This window comes from Cupressus sempervirens, chromosome 2 (assembly GCF_028749045.1).
Source record: "Cupressus sempervirens isolate cs-2001-9-10 chromosome 2, ASM2874904v1, whole genome shotgun sequence".
NCBI lineage: Eukaryota > Viridiplantae > Streptophyta > Pinopsida > Cupressales > Cupressaceae > Cupressus > Cupressus sempervirens.
In genome coordinates, this window is record NC_143119.1 from 490,172,938 (window position 1) to 490,186,030 (window position 13,093).

Sequence of the window (13,093 nt, forward strand, 5' to 3'; positions counted from 1 at the left end):
TCACTTCTATACCCTAATTTTACCCCTCTTGCAAAGTTGTGAAAAAGAAAGGAACTAACACCTTTGTTGTATTTAACAATTGAAAGAAAACCACATCATTAACATCCTAGTGTTTGATAGGAATTTTTTTTGGTTCAGATACTTCTATTCTACAAATTGGTTCCTCACGACAATTTATGAGTCAAAATATTTTTATGTCCAAAATTTCATGATTCAATGTTGACCTTCATCCAAACATGTCAAAATACAAAATTTTCATTTGGATTTGGCTTCAAAATCTAATCAAATGGATGTTTTATGACCTAAAAACCATCATTTACATTTTCTCTAATATAAATAATATAAGGCTACAATTCAATCTCTTGATGATTAATTGGGTGCATTAGGCAAGCCTTCAAAATTAGCCTTTAAAATTGTTGAATATGAAACTTTTCAAATTAGATATTTTTGCAATGAAATGGACTTAGTAAAGTGGGAAAATGGATTTATAGAGTGATGCAAGAGCATCATGTGTTGTATAGCTACCTAGCTTAGTATATGTGTGCTCGGTTACCTTTATGAACTTGTTGATTGACTTTGTTGATGATTGCCTCAGTGGATGTCTTCTTTTTTCTTCTTTTTCCAAGTTTCTAAGGTTCCTTGTTCACTAGTGCCTTACTGACTCTTCATTTCTATTTTTTAGTGATTTCTTGATCATCTTTTAGAGAGTTGTTTGTTTGGTTCTATTTGAGATCTAGATTGTGTATTTAACCAAAATTTAATGTATTGGATCATTCATTAAGAGAGCTATAGACTATTATTTGGTCAACCTTCTCTTTATGATGATCTAGAATCTTTTGTAAGCCATTTTGGAAAGTATAAATAGAACTTCCTGGTCTAGGTTTAGTAGTCAGTATATCAAGAAGTGGGGAAAGAGTTAGAATGTAAAAGGGAGACCATAGATCTCACATGTTGGAGGATTTTTTTGTACTTGAATCTCTATATTGGTCATAACTTGGATCACCTCCTAATAGGGAATATATGATGAAAATTTGATGAATAAATAAAAGATTTCCATTTTACCCTCCTTTTAGCAATATCTCATTGTGAATTGTTTTATTTGTGCTAAGTCAATGAATTGTGCTAATTAAGCAATCCCTTGGCATTAGTTATTAGTTGCCTTGCCTTAGGTGGTATCAGAGCTTTATTTCATCCTTTTGTTGATTGGATCAATTAGAACCTAAAGTGAAATTGGTTATAAGGTGGCAGATCTAAGACTTGAAATATAATTTGTAGAGTGTTACAACCTTGTAGCAACTTGTTGTCAAAATTTTTTTGTGGTAGATCAAATGTTGATTATGTCATTATGTAGAGGAGTACACCTTGATGATGTTAGAGATGATGAAGGAGCACTTGGAGCACCAAACCCTAACCCTAAACCTAAGGGTGGAATATGATGAGAAAAGATTGTTAAGATTTTTGTCTAGGTCACACTTTAAGCCTTTTGTTGTGATTACTAGTTATGATGAAAGGTTGAAAACTAAAAATTTATTGGATTCAATCTCTAAGATACAAAAACTATTTGAGTTCGAGGAATCCCTTGATAATAGAAAGGTAAAGATAGTATTTACAAAGTTTAAGGGCCATGCTTGCCTTTAGTGAGAACATTTTTAAATTGATAGATAGAAGAAAGGGAAAGAGAATATAAGAACATGTTTGAATATGGTGAATAAATTGAAGAATAAGTTCCTCTCTACTGATTACCAAGTCAATTGTTGAGGAAGATGTAAATTTTGATGCAAAATGATATGAGTTTGAAGGAGTATAAAGAGTAATTATATATATTGGACATTAATTCTAGACATGTTGACAATGAGGTAGAGAAAGTGGCTAGGTATCTAAAGTGTTTGAGAACTGTAATTCAAGATGAGATGAGTTTTGTGAAATTGGATAGTATGGAATAAGCAATACAATATGCCTTGAAAGCTAAGGAGATCTTGACAACGAAGCATGAACACTGACAAAGAGGTATAAGAGGAATATTCCAACAATTGAGTAGAAAGAAAATAGTCCTACCAAGGAAGATTTGTTTCTTACCAAGGAGTTTATGGAAGTGGAGGAGTTCCATGGAAACTATTTCAAGTGTGGTGGAAAAGGACATAGAGCCTTTGTATGTAAGAAAATTAAAGGTAGTATCATAAATTCTATAGTCCAAGGAGAATTTGTGAGTCCACTAAATGGACCTCAAAAAGGGGAAAATTTTATTGCGAGAAGAAATTTGTGTAATAAGAAAAATGATGAAGAGTCCTCCCTAAGATGAGTCTTTTCAATATTGTTTAGGGTAAAGGGATACACTTTAATAGGACTATAGGTCTCCATGATTTTGATCAACTGAGCCATTCAAATATGTATAAAAGGGAAAGAGGGGAATTTCCAAATATAGTTCTACTTATAATCCAAATTATATTAGCTATAACTCCAAAGTGGAAGGGTGTTAATATTATTATAAAGAGGATTGCAATGCAAGGGAGTGTACCTTTTGGCCCTTGATAGGATAATGTGAATGTGAAATTGAACTAATTTATTAAATAATGTAAATCTAGATGTTATGTGAATACAATTAACCCAATTAAGATATAGATCTAGGGTAAAGATATGAAAGGAAATAAAATATGAAAGACTTTCCTTAAAATTTAGGGGAGATGTATTTTAGCTCAAAAACTTGCGAAACTAAAATGTCTCTAATCTTTCAATCATAAATCTTGGAATAAAATGATAAAAGGAGAAAAACACAAAAAACTCCCTAGACAAGGAAACTAAAGGAATATGATGACTTGGAAGGACATCTTACAACCAAATTGACATAGACTAGTGACCATAAGAAAAATTCTCTACAAAGATTCTAAAAAGTAGCTTGCATATCTGTAAGCTCTAACTGGTATCTTGTAAATAAACACATATAAGAAAGGTTTTAAAGGTCTTATTTTTGGGGAGGGGGGCTTGGCTTGGTTAAGTCCTAGGTTAAGAAATTAACTATAAATGTAAATGACTAAAAGATAGGATAAATTTTAGGATTTTCCTTGCTTGAAACCCTTGTCAATAAGGATTTGTTGTGATGTATGTTGTAGATCTTGAATTCAATATGAAGGATGTAAGATATCTCTATAATTGGAGTGGATGTATCATAACCATATCATGGAGCCATGGATTTAAATGTGTACTAGTGAAGAAGATATTTAATTCTTAAATGTATATCTCCTCTCTTGATGGCCAAAAATATGCTAGAACTTGAAGAGGAAATGCTAACAAAATATCCTTGAATATTTTTAAAAACTTGCTTGTTCGAATGCTTAAATTCTTGAAATCCTTTCCTTGCCTACTTGATGTCTTGTGGGACTCTTGTGATAATGAGATAAGATAGGAAAATAAAGCTCCCAATCCCACATTTACTAGTTTTTAGGTGAGAAATAAACTAAGACCAACGAGGGAGTAAAATTAATTAATTAGAAAAATCAAGGACTTTTGTGCCTTGAACCCTACAACCATCGGGGACTATGTTGACTTGGCTCAACCTCCTCTAGACCAAGTAGACCTTGGTTGACATGGTCCTAAAGAATAGGACAACAAGGCCTCAAAAAGGTCCATAAGGAGGTCTAGGTGAAATCAGACAATAATAGACTGATTAGGAGATGTGGTAAAATGGATGACAAAATGACACCTAAAAGACCATGTTAGAAGGAAAGAGATGATGAAGAAGAATGAGATGGAAGTAGAGAGCATAAAAAGAGACATAAATCAAAGGTGCATCCATAGTATGAGAAAGGAATTATGGAAAGGGTGCTAAACACTCTTAAGAGGAAAGTGCATCTATTTTAAAATACTACATTTAGCCCCCACTTTAGTGAGAGTATGAGTTTCTTCAAAATCATGATAAAATAGATCAAAATAAAAGGATGATCTTATCACATGTTAGGTGAAAAAGAAATCATCATGCTAGGAACAGTGCATAGATTTGAGGATAACCTAGAAATGATACCAAGATAGAAAGGCTAAAGTACTCTAATCCATACTCATAATCAGTATTTTCCCCTAAGGAACTTGAGTCTTCATAAAATCCCAAAATCACAATAAGGGAGATATCACTAAAAGAAAGAAAGAGAGAGAAGGGGGTCTAATCAACTTGTCTAGTAAGGTTTTTGTTCCTTATTGTGAATCACAAAAAATGGGATAGGACTGAATGGTCTAATAGGTTTGTGTGCTCTATAGTCAATCCCATGAAAATAAAAGGAAGTAGGATTAAATGGTCTAATGCATTTGTTTTCCTGATAGTCAATACAATAGAGAAAATTAAGAAAAGGATGGAATGGTCTAGTAGGTTTGTGTTCTCGATAATCCATCCCACAAATTTTCCTTACACTCTCATAATATAGTAAGCCTATATCACAAGAATGGTTTGTGTGTGCACTAGGATAGGTCAAATGATCTAGCAAGTGTGTGTAGCATGCTAGTCAACCAATCCAAGACATATACAAATAAAGAGTAGCTAGCCATAACAAGTTGTGTCATGCTAGTGTACCCTATATGGTATGTTTGAAAAGTAAAAATATATGAAAAATATAAGGGGACCGTGTATGCCCCCACCCTTAACACTACTACATTTTGGCTCAAATTGAGATGGTAGGCTATTGTAATTGTGATGACAACCCATCACCCAAGAAATAGCACCACAAATTGGCTCTCATAAAATTGGAGTTGGACTTTCGTTATCATAAATTAAGATAGTAAGGTCATCCATCGTAATTGTGACAAATAAAACTATCATAACTTGGAAGAAGAAAAGAGAAAGATTTCATCTTCACACCGTCCCAATTGTGATAGTAGACCTTCATAATAGGCCATCGCAAGTATGATGAGTATGTAACAACTATGCTATGAGAGAGATGGCTATCCATCAGAACAAGCCACCACAATTGTGCAAGCTAGTTGGATTTTATATATATATATATATATATATATATATATATATATATATATATATGAGGTCCTTTCAAAGATTATTAGTTTATTTTTGTAGTAGTGAATATTAATTAGACATGACTAGCCTGTAAATTTAGTGGGTAGATATTCTATGTAAAAATTACCTTGGGACATTGGAGTCTATTTTTTTTTATATAATCATATTATAAATTATATTTATGAAAGTACAATAATTAAAGGCTTATGCCTTTTTTCTAGTTGGTACTATGAACAAGATTCGAGTGCTCATCTACTTTTGAAGACCATAGGAAAAGGAGCCAAATGTGTGTTTAGCTTTAGATCATCTTGAGAGTAGAGAAATTTGAAGAAATCCTAGAGGCTACATGAAAAAGTTAGACATGAAAGTCTCAATAATATAAGAAATGTTATACAAGGGACAAAGATTTCACATGTCTTACAAATGTATATAAATGGCTATTTGTAATCATTTGTCATACAAGTGCCAATTGATATCAGTGTATCCTTTATAGATGTGTCATATATGTGGATGCGAGCATTTTTTATAAAATCAATCTATTTTGGTTATCATTCACATATAATTGTGTATAGGGTTCTACTCTGAAAACTTTAAAGCTATTTGAATTACAATAGTATTTACATAACAATGATGTAATAAATGTGAAGTCTAAATGGATTTCAATTTGATGGTTTAAAATGAAAAGAAAATAGAACACATTAAGAATAATTAAAATATAAATATAGAAATAAAACTATCATTGTCATTTTGATGTCAAATAAAGTGAAAAGAGAAAAATGGCTCAAATTTCAATTAAAAGACATAAAGATTCTATTTTTTCAATTAATATTGTATTGTTCTTTCAGATTTTAGCTGTAGGAGTAGATATTATCATGGAAAAAATGTAATTGGAGCATATAGATAGCTTATAAGGCAATGGTTAAGTCTATGTCATGGCATCTATTTTCTCTACACAAGTGTGACTATGGCCATTCAAAACTTCATTGAGAATAGCTAAATATCCCATCAATGAAAGACCTCTAACAAAAATGCAAACCTATTGGGATTTTTCAGCTCCACCTAATGTCATAGGCATATGCATTGAGATTGCATATTGAACTATTACATCCTTATGCATTGCCTGCAACCAAGAGATTCACATAGTTATTTGTCATGCATTCATAGGTTAATGTTGAACTTCACTTGGTTTTGAGAATAGTTTAATATTCTCTACTAATCAGGGCCAACCATGTGAAGGTGGAAGCTCATTTGGGCCCACCCCCTCCCCCCTCCCCCAACATCTAAATTCCCCATTAACATCTGAAATATTTAAGAAATGATAAATATTTAAAGTACAAAAAAATGTTCCACACTTGCAAAAGTGACATCATTTTCCCATCTTCTAGTGCATGTCATTTTTCTGTCGTATCCAAAATAAGATTTTTCCTAGCTAAATTGAGAATGCACATGTAGCTACATTCTATATGCCAGGACACTAGGTGAAGTTGAAAAATGTAGCATGATTACATTTATTTAATAGATATGTTATGTTTTTAAAAACTATAAACCATCAAGACCATTAGAATTATAGCTTCTATGGCCAAGAGAATGTCCTCAACAAGCCAACACATAGAAAGTCTTTTTTTTTTTGCATACTAAGGACATTACCCTTGCCTATAAGACTCAAACTTACAATATTTGTGATGGTCTATAAATTAAAATACCTAATTAAAGACCTCTAACAAAACTCCAAACCTTTTGCATTTTTTAGCTCCATCTTATGTCATATTCATATGAATTGAGATTGCATATTGAAATAAGGCCTCCTTTTGCATTGCCTAAAATGAAGAGATTCACACAATTATTATGATGTAATCATAGATTATTGTTGAGATTCACTTGGTTTTGATAATAGTTTAATATTCTCTAGTAATCAAGGATGATCACGTAAAGGTGGAAGCTCATTTTCCACCCACCCACACCCCCCCACTACCAAAAACATCTAAATTCCATGTTGACATCTAAAATCTTTAAGAAATCATAAATCTATAAAGTACCTAGAATGTCCTCATCACCTCCTACTAATCTCAAGGAAATTTTATCTTCATTTATCGCAAGCAATTTGTCACAATTCTTTAGTGATTCTCATACATCTAACTATTGGATAAAATTGATTGATTGTGTATTAACTTTGATGTTACACAAATGTCATATCATTAACATTCAGTTTATGCCAAGCTCACCCAAGTAGTGAAGATATTTTTCTATGTCTATTGAGCATTCCTGTCTTTGCCTAGTTCAAAATATAGTTTTTGTCAAGTTCACTCAGGTGTCAAAGGAAATTTCGCAGAAGATGAGTGTTAACTAAGCTGACTCGGTTAATGAAGAAAAGTTGGATTGAACTAGTATTAACTAAGATCACTCAGTTGTCAAAGGATCTTTGCAAGTTTGCAGTATTAATAGAGTTTCTATTGGTTAACATAGGAAATCATTTATGGCTTAGTATCTACCGAGCTAGGTTGGCTAATGAAGGATTTTATTGTTTTGGAATATTAAGCTTAATTGATTTATCTATTAGTTCTAGTTGACTGTGATGATGAATATTAGTTATTCTATGTTTCATATGAGCTGACTTGACAATATGAAAGATATAAGTATAAGGTCAAGTTGTGAATTCAAGAAGAGTGTAAAGATGTGATAATTTTATTGAATATTTAATGATGAAGAAAGGAAGCAAATTTGAAGGATAAGCAAAATATCCTTGTGGAGTAGAAAAGTTGTATTCAATTAGATAGGATCAAGTACAAGCTAGAAAAAAGACCTACAATTAGAAAATTAGTTGCATTCAAATAAGGTCATCTCATTGTTACTCTCTAACCATTGTACTAGTGATCTTTATATTTTAATAGAGTTGGTTTAATAGCTATTTGTAAATCTTTTAACAAGGTGGTAGTTCTATTGAATTGTCTTAAGACATCTAACAAGGCCACTCCTAAAAGGGTGATTAAATGCTTTAATAGGGTCACACCTAATAGTGTTTTTTGTAACCTTTAACAGGGTTGGTTCCTAATAGGGTTCACTTTAGAAGAGTGAAAATAGTAACTAATTGCAATTGGTAGTTTTTCCCAAATTGAGTTTCCATGTTAAATCTTAGTGTCAAATGTGTTCATGCTATTTTCTTTTATATGTTTGTAACTAAATTAAAGGGTAATCATAGATAACATTTAAAGATTTTCATAATCAATACTTATCAAGTTACAACATTTTATGTGTGTTTACTGAGCATTAGTAATATTTAGTTTTTAGACTTCATTTTTTACTGATATCTAAGGGATTTAGGATTTATTTTAGTAGTAATTGATTCACCCCTCCCCTCTTAATTACTCCTCTTATATTTCCAACGATTGGTATCAAAGCATTTGGTGCTTGTAGAGAAGGTTTTAAGGACCTAAGCTAAAGATCAGGATGTCTTACAGAAGAGAGATTTTCAAGCTGAACAGAGACAATTTTGTAGCATAGCAAGGAATTATGAGGTTACATTTGGCTACTATCATTGATTTAGCATGTAAATATCTTGATATTGAATATAGGACTCCCACTAAAACATTATTTGTTGAAGATATTGCTGAAAATAAGACTCATAACATCATCATGATTGATATTGCATCTACTTTTAGTTAAGTTGAATTTGATGAAGTTAAAGACCGTAAAATAGCTCATGAGATGTGGAAAAAGCTAAAATATATATATGAAGGAGATGAAAATGTAAGAATACCTAAGGTTGAAAGTCTTAGAGGTCATTTTGATTAGATGAAAATGAGAGAAGATGAGAGTATTGCAAAATATGTGGAAAGAATCAAAGCAAGTGTAAGTACAATCAAAACATCTACAGGAGACATTGAAGAGAAAATAGTTGTAAGCAAGGTACTTAGAACTATTTTTACTATTTATGTAATTAGAGTGTCTGCTATTCAAGAGATGAGATGTGATCAAAATAATAAAATATCTTTGGATGCTCTAGTTGGAAGATTGATAGTTTTTGAGTTAGATAACTTTGATAACTATGTTCCTAGTTCAAAGCTTATTAAGTCTACTTTTAAAGCTAAACTCTCACTCAAAGAAAAGGATAAGAAATCAAAGTATAATCAAGAAAGAAGTGAAGAAGAAGAAATAGAATAAAGTTCAAATAGTGATCTTGAAGTTATTGAAGCCCTAATTGCAAGAAAGTATTTCAAAGGTAGAGGAAAGTACAAAGGTAAAGTTCCTCTAATATGTTTCTCTTGTGAAGAAGTTTGTCACATTTTTGCAAGGTGTCCAAACAAAGAAATCAAAGATGACAAGAAAAGAAACAAGCACAAAAGAAAGAAGGATTCCAAGAACTACAAAAACTACAAGGAAAAAGGTAATAAATCTTGTTTTATAGCTAAAGATTCTGATAACAATGAAGATGAAATGGTATATATTAATGTAAAAGATGAATCTAATGATGAAGGAGATAAGATTGAGCATATCTCTCATGTTAGAAAAAATGATATATGGATTATTGAAAGTGGTTGTTCACATCATATGACTAGGGATAAGACACAATTTGAGTACATGGGATATTATAATGGAGTAGTGTGAGATGTGGAAACAATGAACCTTGTAACATAAAAGGAAAAGGATGTATTTTATTGACTAAAGAACTTGTATGTGACAATGCTTATTGGCTTGAAGGACTAAAGCATAATCTACTAAGTGTGGCATAGTTGAATAACATTGGATTCAAGGTAGAGTTCATGAATGGACAGGCCAAACTACTAGATGGAAAAGGAAATCTAGTAAGGCAACAAAAGGTAATCTATTTTATCTTGATCTAAATGAATGTTCATGTTTTATTGCTCAAGTAGAAGAAAGTTGATGATCACACAAAAGACTATGTCATGTAAACTTTAATAATCTGGTTAAGATAAGAAAACATAGAAGAGTAAGAGGCATTCTTAGTTTGAAGAAGTCTAATATGGGTTTATGCAAGAATTTCCAAATAGGTAAAATGGGAAAGAATAGTTTCAAAAGAAAAAACCATCAATCAGAAGAAGTATTAGAAATTTTTCATATAGACTTATGTGGAACTATTGGAATAGAGAGTTATAGTGGAGAAAAGTTTTTCATTCTTTTTGTTGATGACTATTCTAGAATGATGACTATAATGTATCTAAAAGAAAAATTAGAAGCTTTTCAAAAATTCAAGTGGTATCTAGCAAGAGTAGAAAAAGAAAGAGGAAAGATGCTGAAATGTTTAAGACCAAACAGAGGTGGTGAATTCATCTCCAATGAATTCAATAATTTTTGCATTGAAAGAGGAATTAAAAGACATCAACCCCTACTACACCATAGAAAAATAGTATAGCTGAAAGAAGAAATGGATCCATCATGGATTGTGCAAGAACCCTGATGACTAAAAAGAATGTTGCAATCAAATACTGGAAGAAGTTATCAGCACTATAGTTCATACCTTGAATAGAGTACAATTGAAGAAAGATTCAAGTAAAACTCCCAATCAACTATTGTATGGCTAAAAACCTAATGTAAGTTAATTGAAAGTATTTGGAAGCAAATGTTATATCCTAAAAGATTCTAGAAAAGGAGAAATTGATGTAAAACATGATGAAGGCATATTTCTAGGATACTCCTGCAAAAGTAAAGCATACAAATGTTTGAATTTTTTTACTCATAAAATAATAGAAAGTGCATATGTTAGAATTGATGAGTTTGCAAAAAAAAGTGAAGAAGAAAGCAACAAAGAGATAGAGGATTAAGAAAATTTGTTTACTATGAACCTAATACCCTACCAAATCTATCTGAAAGAAAGGAGGTTTCATCTCCTGAGTCCCCAAAATCTCCAATAGTTCTCGAGTTGCAAATAATGCAACCTATGTCACATTCTAAAGGACCTAAGTACTAGTCAGAGGCTAATGAGTCTAATGGACCTAATTCATAGATAATGGGACCTGAGCTTAATACTGAAGTTCATGATAAAAATAGTGGAACTCATTCAAAATCCAAAGAACTTTTGTTAGCAATATATGTCAGAAGGCATCATGCGCTTGATCAAATCATTGGAGACAAATCTGATGGAACAATGACAAGAAGCAAAGTAAAAGGTAGATGTTTACTTACTGAATGTGAACCTAGAAATGTTAAAGATGCTCTGGAAAATAAAAGTTGGATTGAAGCAATAAATGAAGAGATAGAACATATAGAAAAAAATAAAACTTGGACTCTTGTTCCTAGACCAAAGGATAAAAATATAATTGGCACAAAGAGGGCATTCATAAATAAGTTGAATGAAGATGGAAAAGTTTCCAAAAACAAGGTGAGACTAGTATGTAAAGGCTATTCTCAAGAACAAGGTATTGATTATGGTGAGACTTTTTCTCCTATTGTAAGATTAGAAGGTGTTAGAAATTTACTAGCATATGTAACACATAGAGGATTTAAAGTATATCAAATGGATGTTAAATTTGCATTCTTGAATGGAATTCTTGATGAGGAAGTCTACACTTAACAACTAGAAGGTTTTGTAGATCCTAGCAAAAGATACATGGTTTACAAGCTACACAAAGCATTATATGGTCTCAAGCAAGCTCCTAGAGCTTGGTATGAAAGACTTCATAATTTCTTGGTACATATTGGCTTTTGAAAAACATGTTGGTGTTTTTTAACTATTGAACAACAAAGGCTCAATACCAAAATAATAATACTCACAAATCTAAGGACTAGCTACTTTCCCATTAACAATTATGTTTTCATATTATCTAGAACCAACTTCAACAAAACCAAGACTAGCTTTCTACTCTGCAAAACTAAGGTGGGTATACCTAAGGGATAATTCAAAATGAGTGTTGTTGTATGAGAATTTAATTAGTTTCATTTTGATTCTCATCTTATATCTTTGACATTATATATAGTTTATCCATTCCTTGACATTTTCAGATGATATACATCCCTTAAAAGCAGATTTGGTCATGATTCTTCTTAGATTTGCAAGTATTTCCAACAATAGCTATTAACTAAAGCTAAAATGTTACATGAAAACAAGTGCTAACCATCTTTGAAACTCTTCAAATAGTAAAATAAAACTGATTTTGATTTTAGACTTGATGCCTATTCATGATCTACCTATCTACAAATTGGATTAATTAGATCAGTGCCTATTCCATTAGGACTCAGAGTCTACTCCAATTTATTGATCTAATTTTTTGTATTACAACAAATATTATCAGCAATTCTTACTAGAATTCATTCTTATAGACATTCTTTCTACTACCATAGCTATCCCATTAAATTAACTAAAGCATTTTCTTAACTCATTGAATCAGTAGCAATAATGAATTGACATACAATCCAAGGGAATCACATTCAAGTGGATAACCTTTGCTCACACAACATCAGAATAACCAGGTAATAACAAAGGAGACAAAATTCAACAAGAATATATGTGGGGACAACTCAATTTTGTATTAATTTTCCTTGAAAATTGTAGACAATTGTAGTAAAACTCATAACAACTCTAGAAAAGAAACAAGGATCATGTGACATCAATGTATTCTTAGAAAAATTTATAGAGAAGATACATCATGAAGTTTTCTACCATAACTGGACCAACCAATATCCAACGTAAAATAAAATTGCATTAGAAATTGGACCCTTCTCTAGCCCCAGAATCTCACTGATATAGTGTGAGATGCAACAAGCTTCAGGCATAGAGAACTAATAGTTGTCAACTAAACAAAAGATATTTGCATGTAGCTATTACAAAAGGACAAAATTATGTGTAACAAAAAAAAGTATACATCATAATATTCTTTTTGTAGGCCCCTTTTCTATTACATCTCTTGGAACACTAAAAACTCCATGATTTGATTCTTTTATTAATTGAATTCTTAAGAGTAGGTGGCCATTAGGCTTGAAAGTGACATGTCCTATTCTATTGCCTACAAGCTCACCTCAACTTGGGGGTTCTCACTATCTTCATCATGAATTATTTGAGTAATAGTTACATCTGCATCTTCTTCTACCCCATCATCTTCTGCCATCTGTTCTGCAGACAAAAATTGTTCTTTCCATTCGTTGAAATCA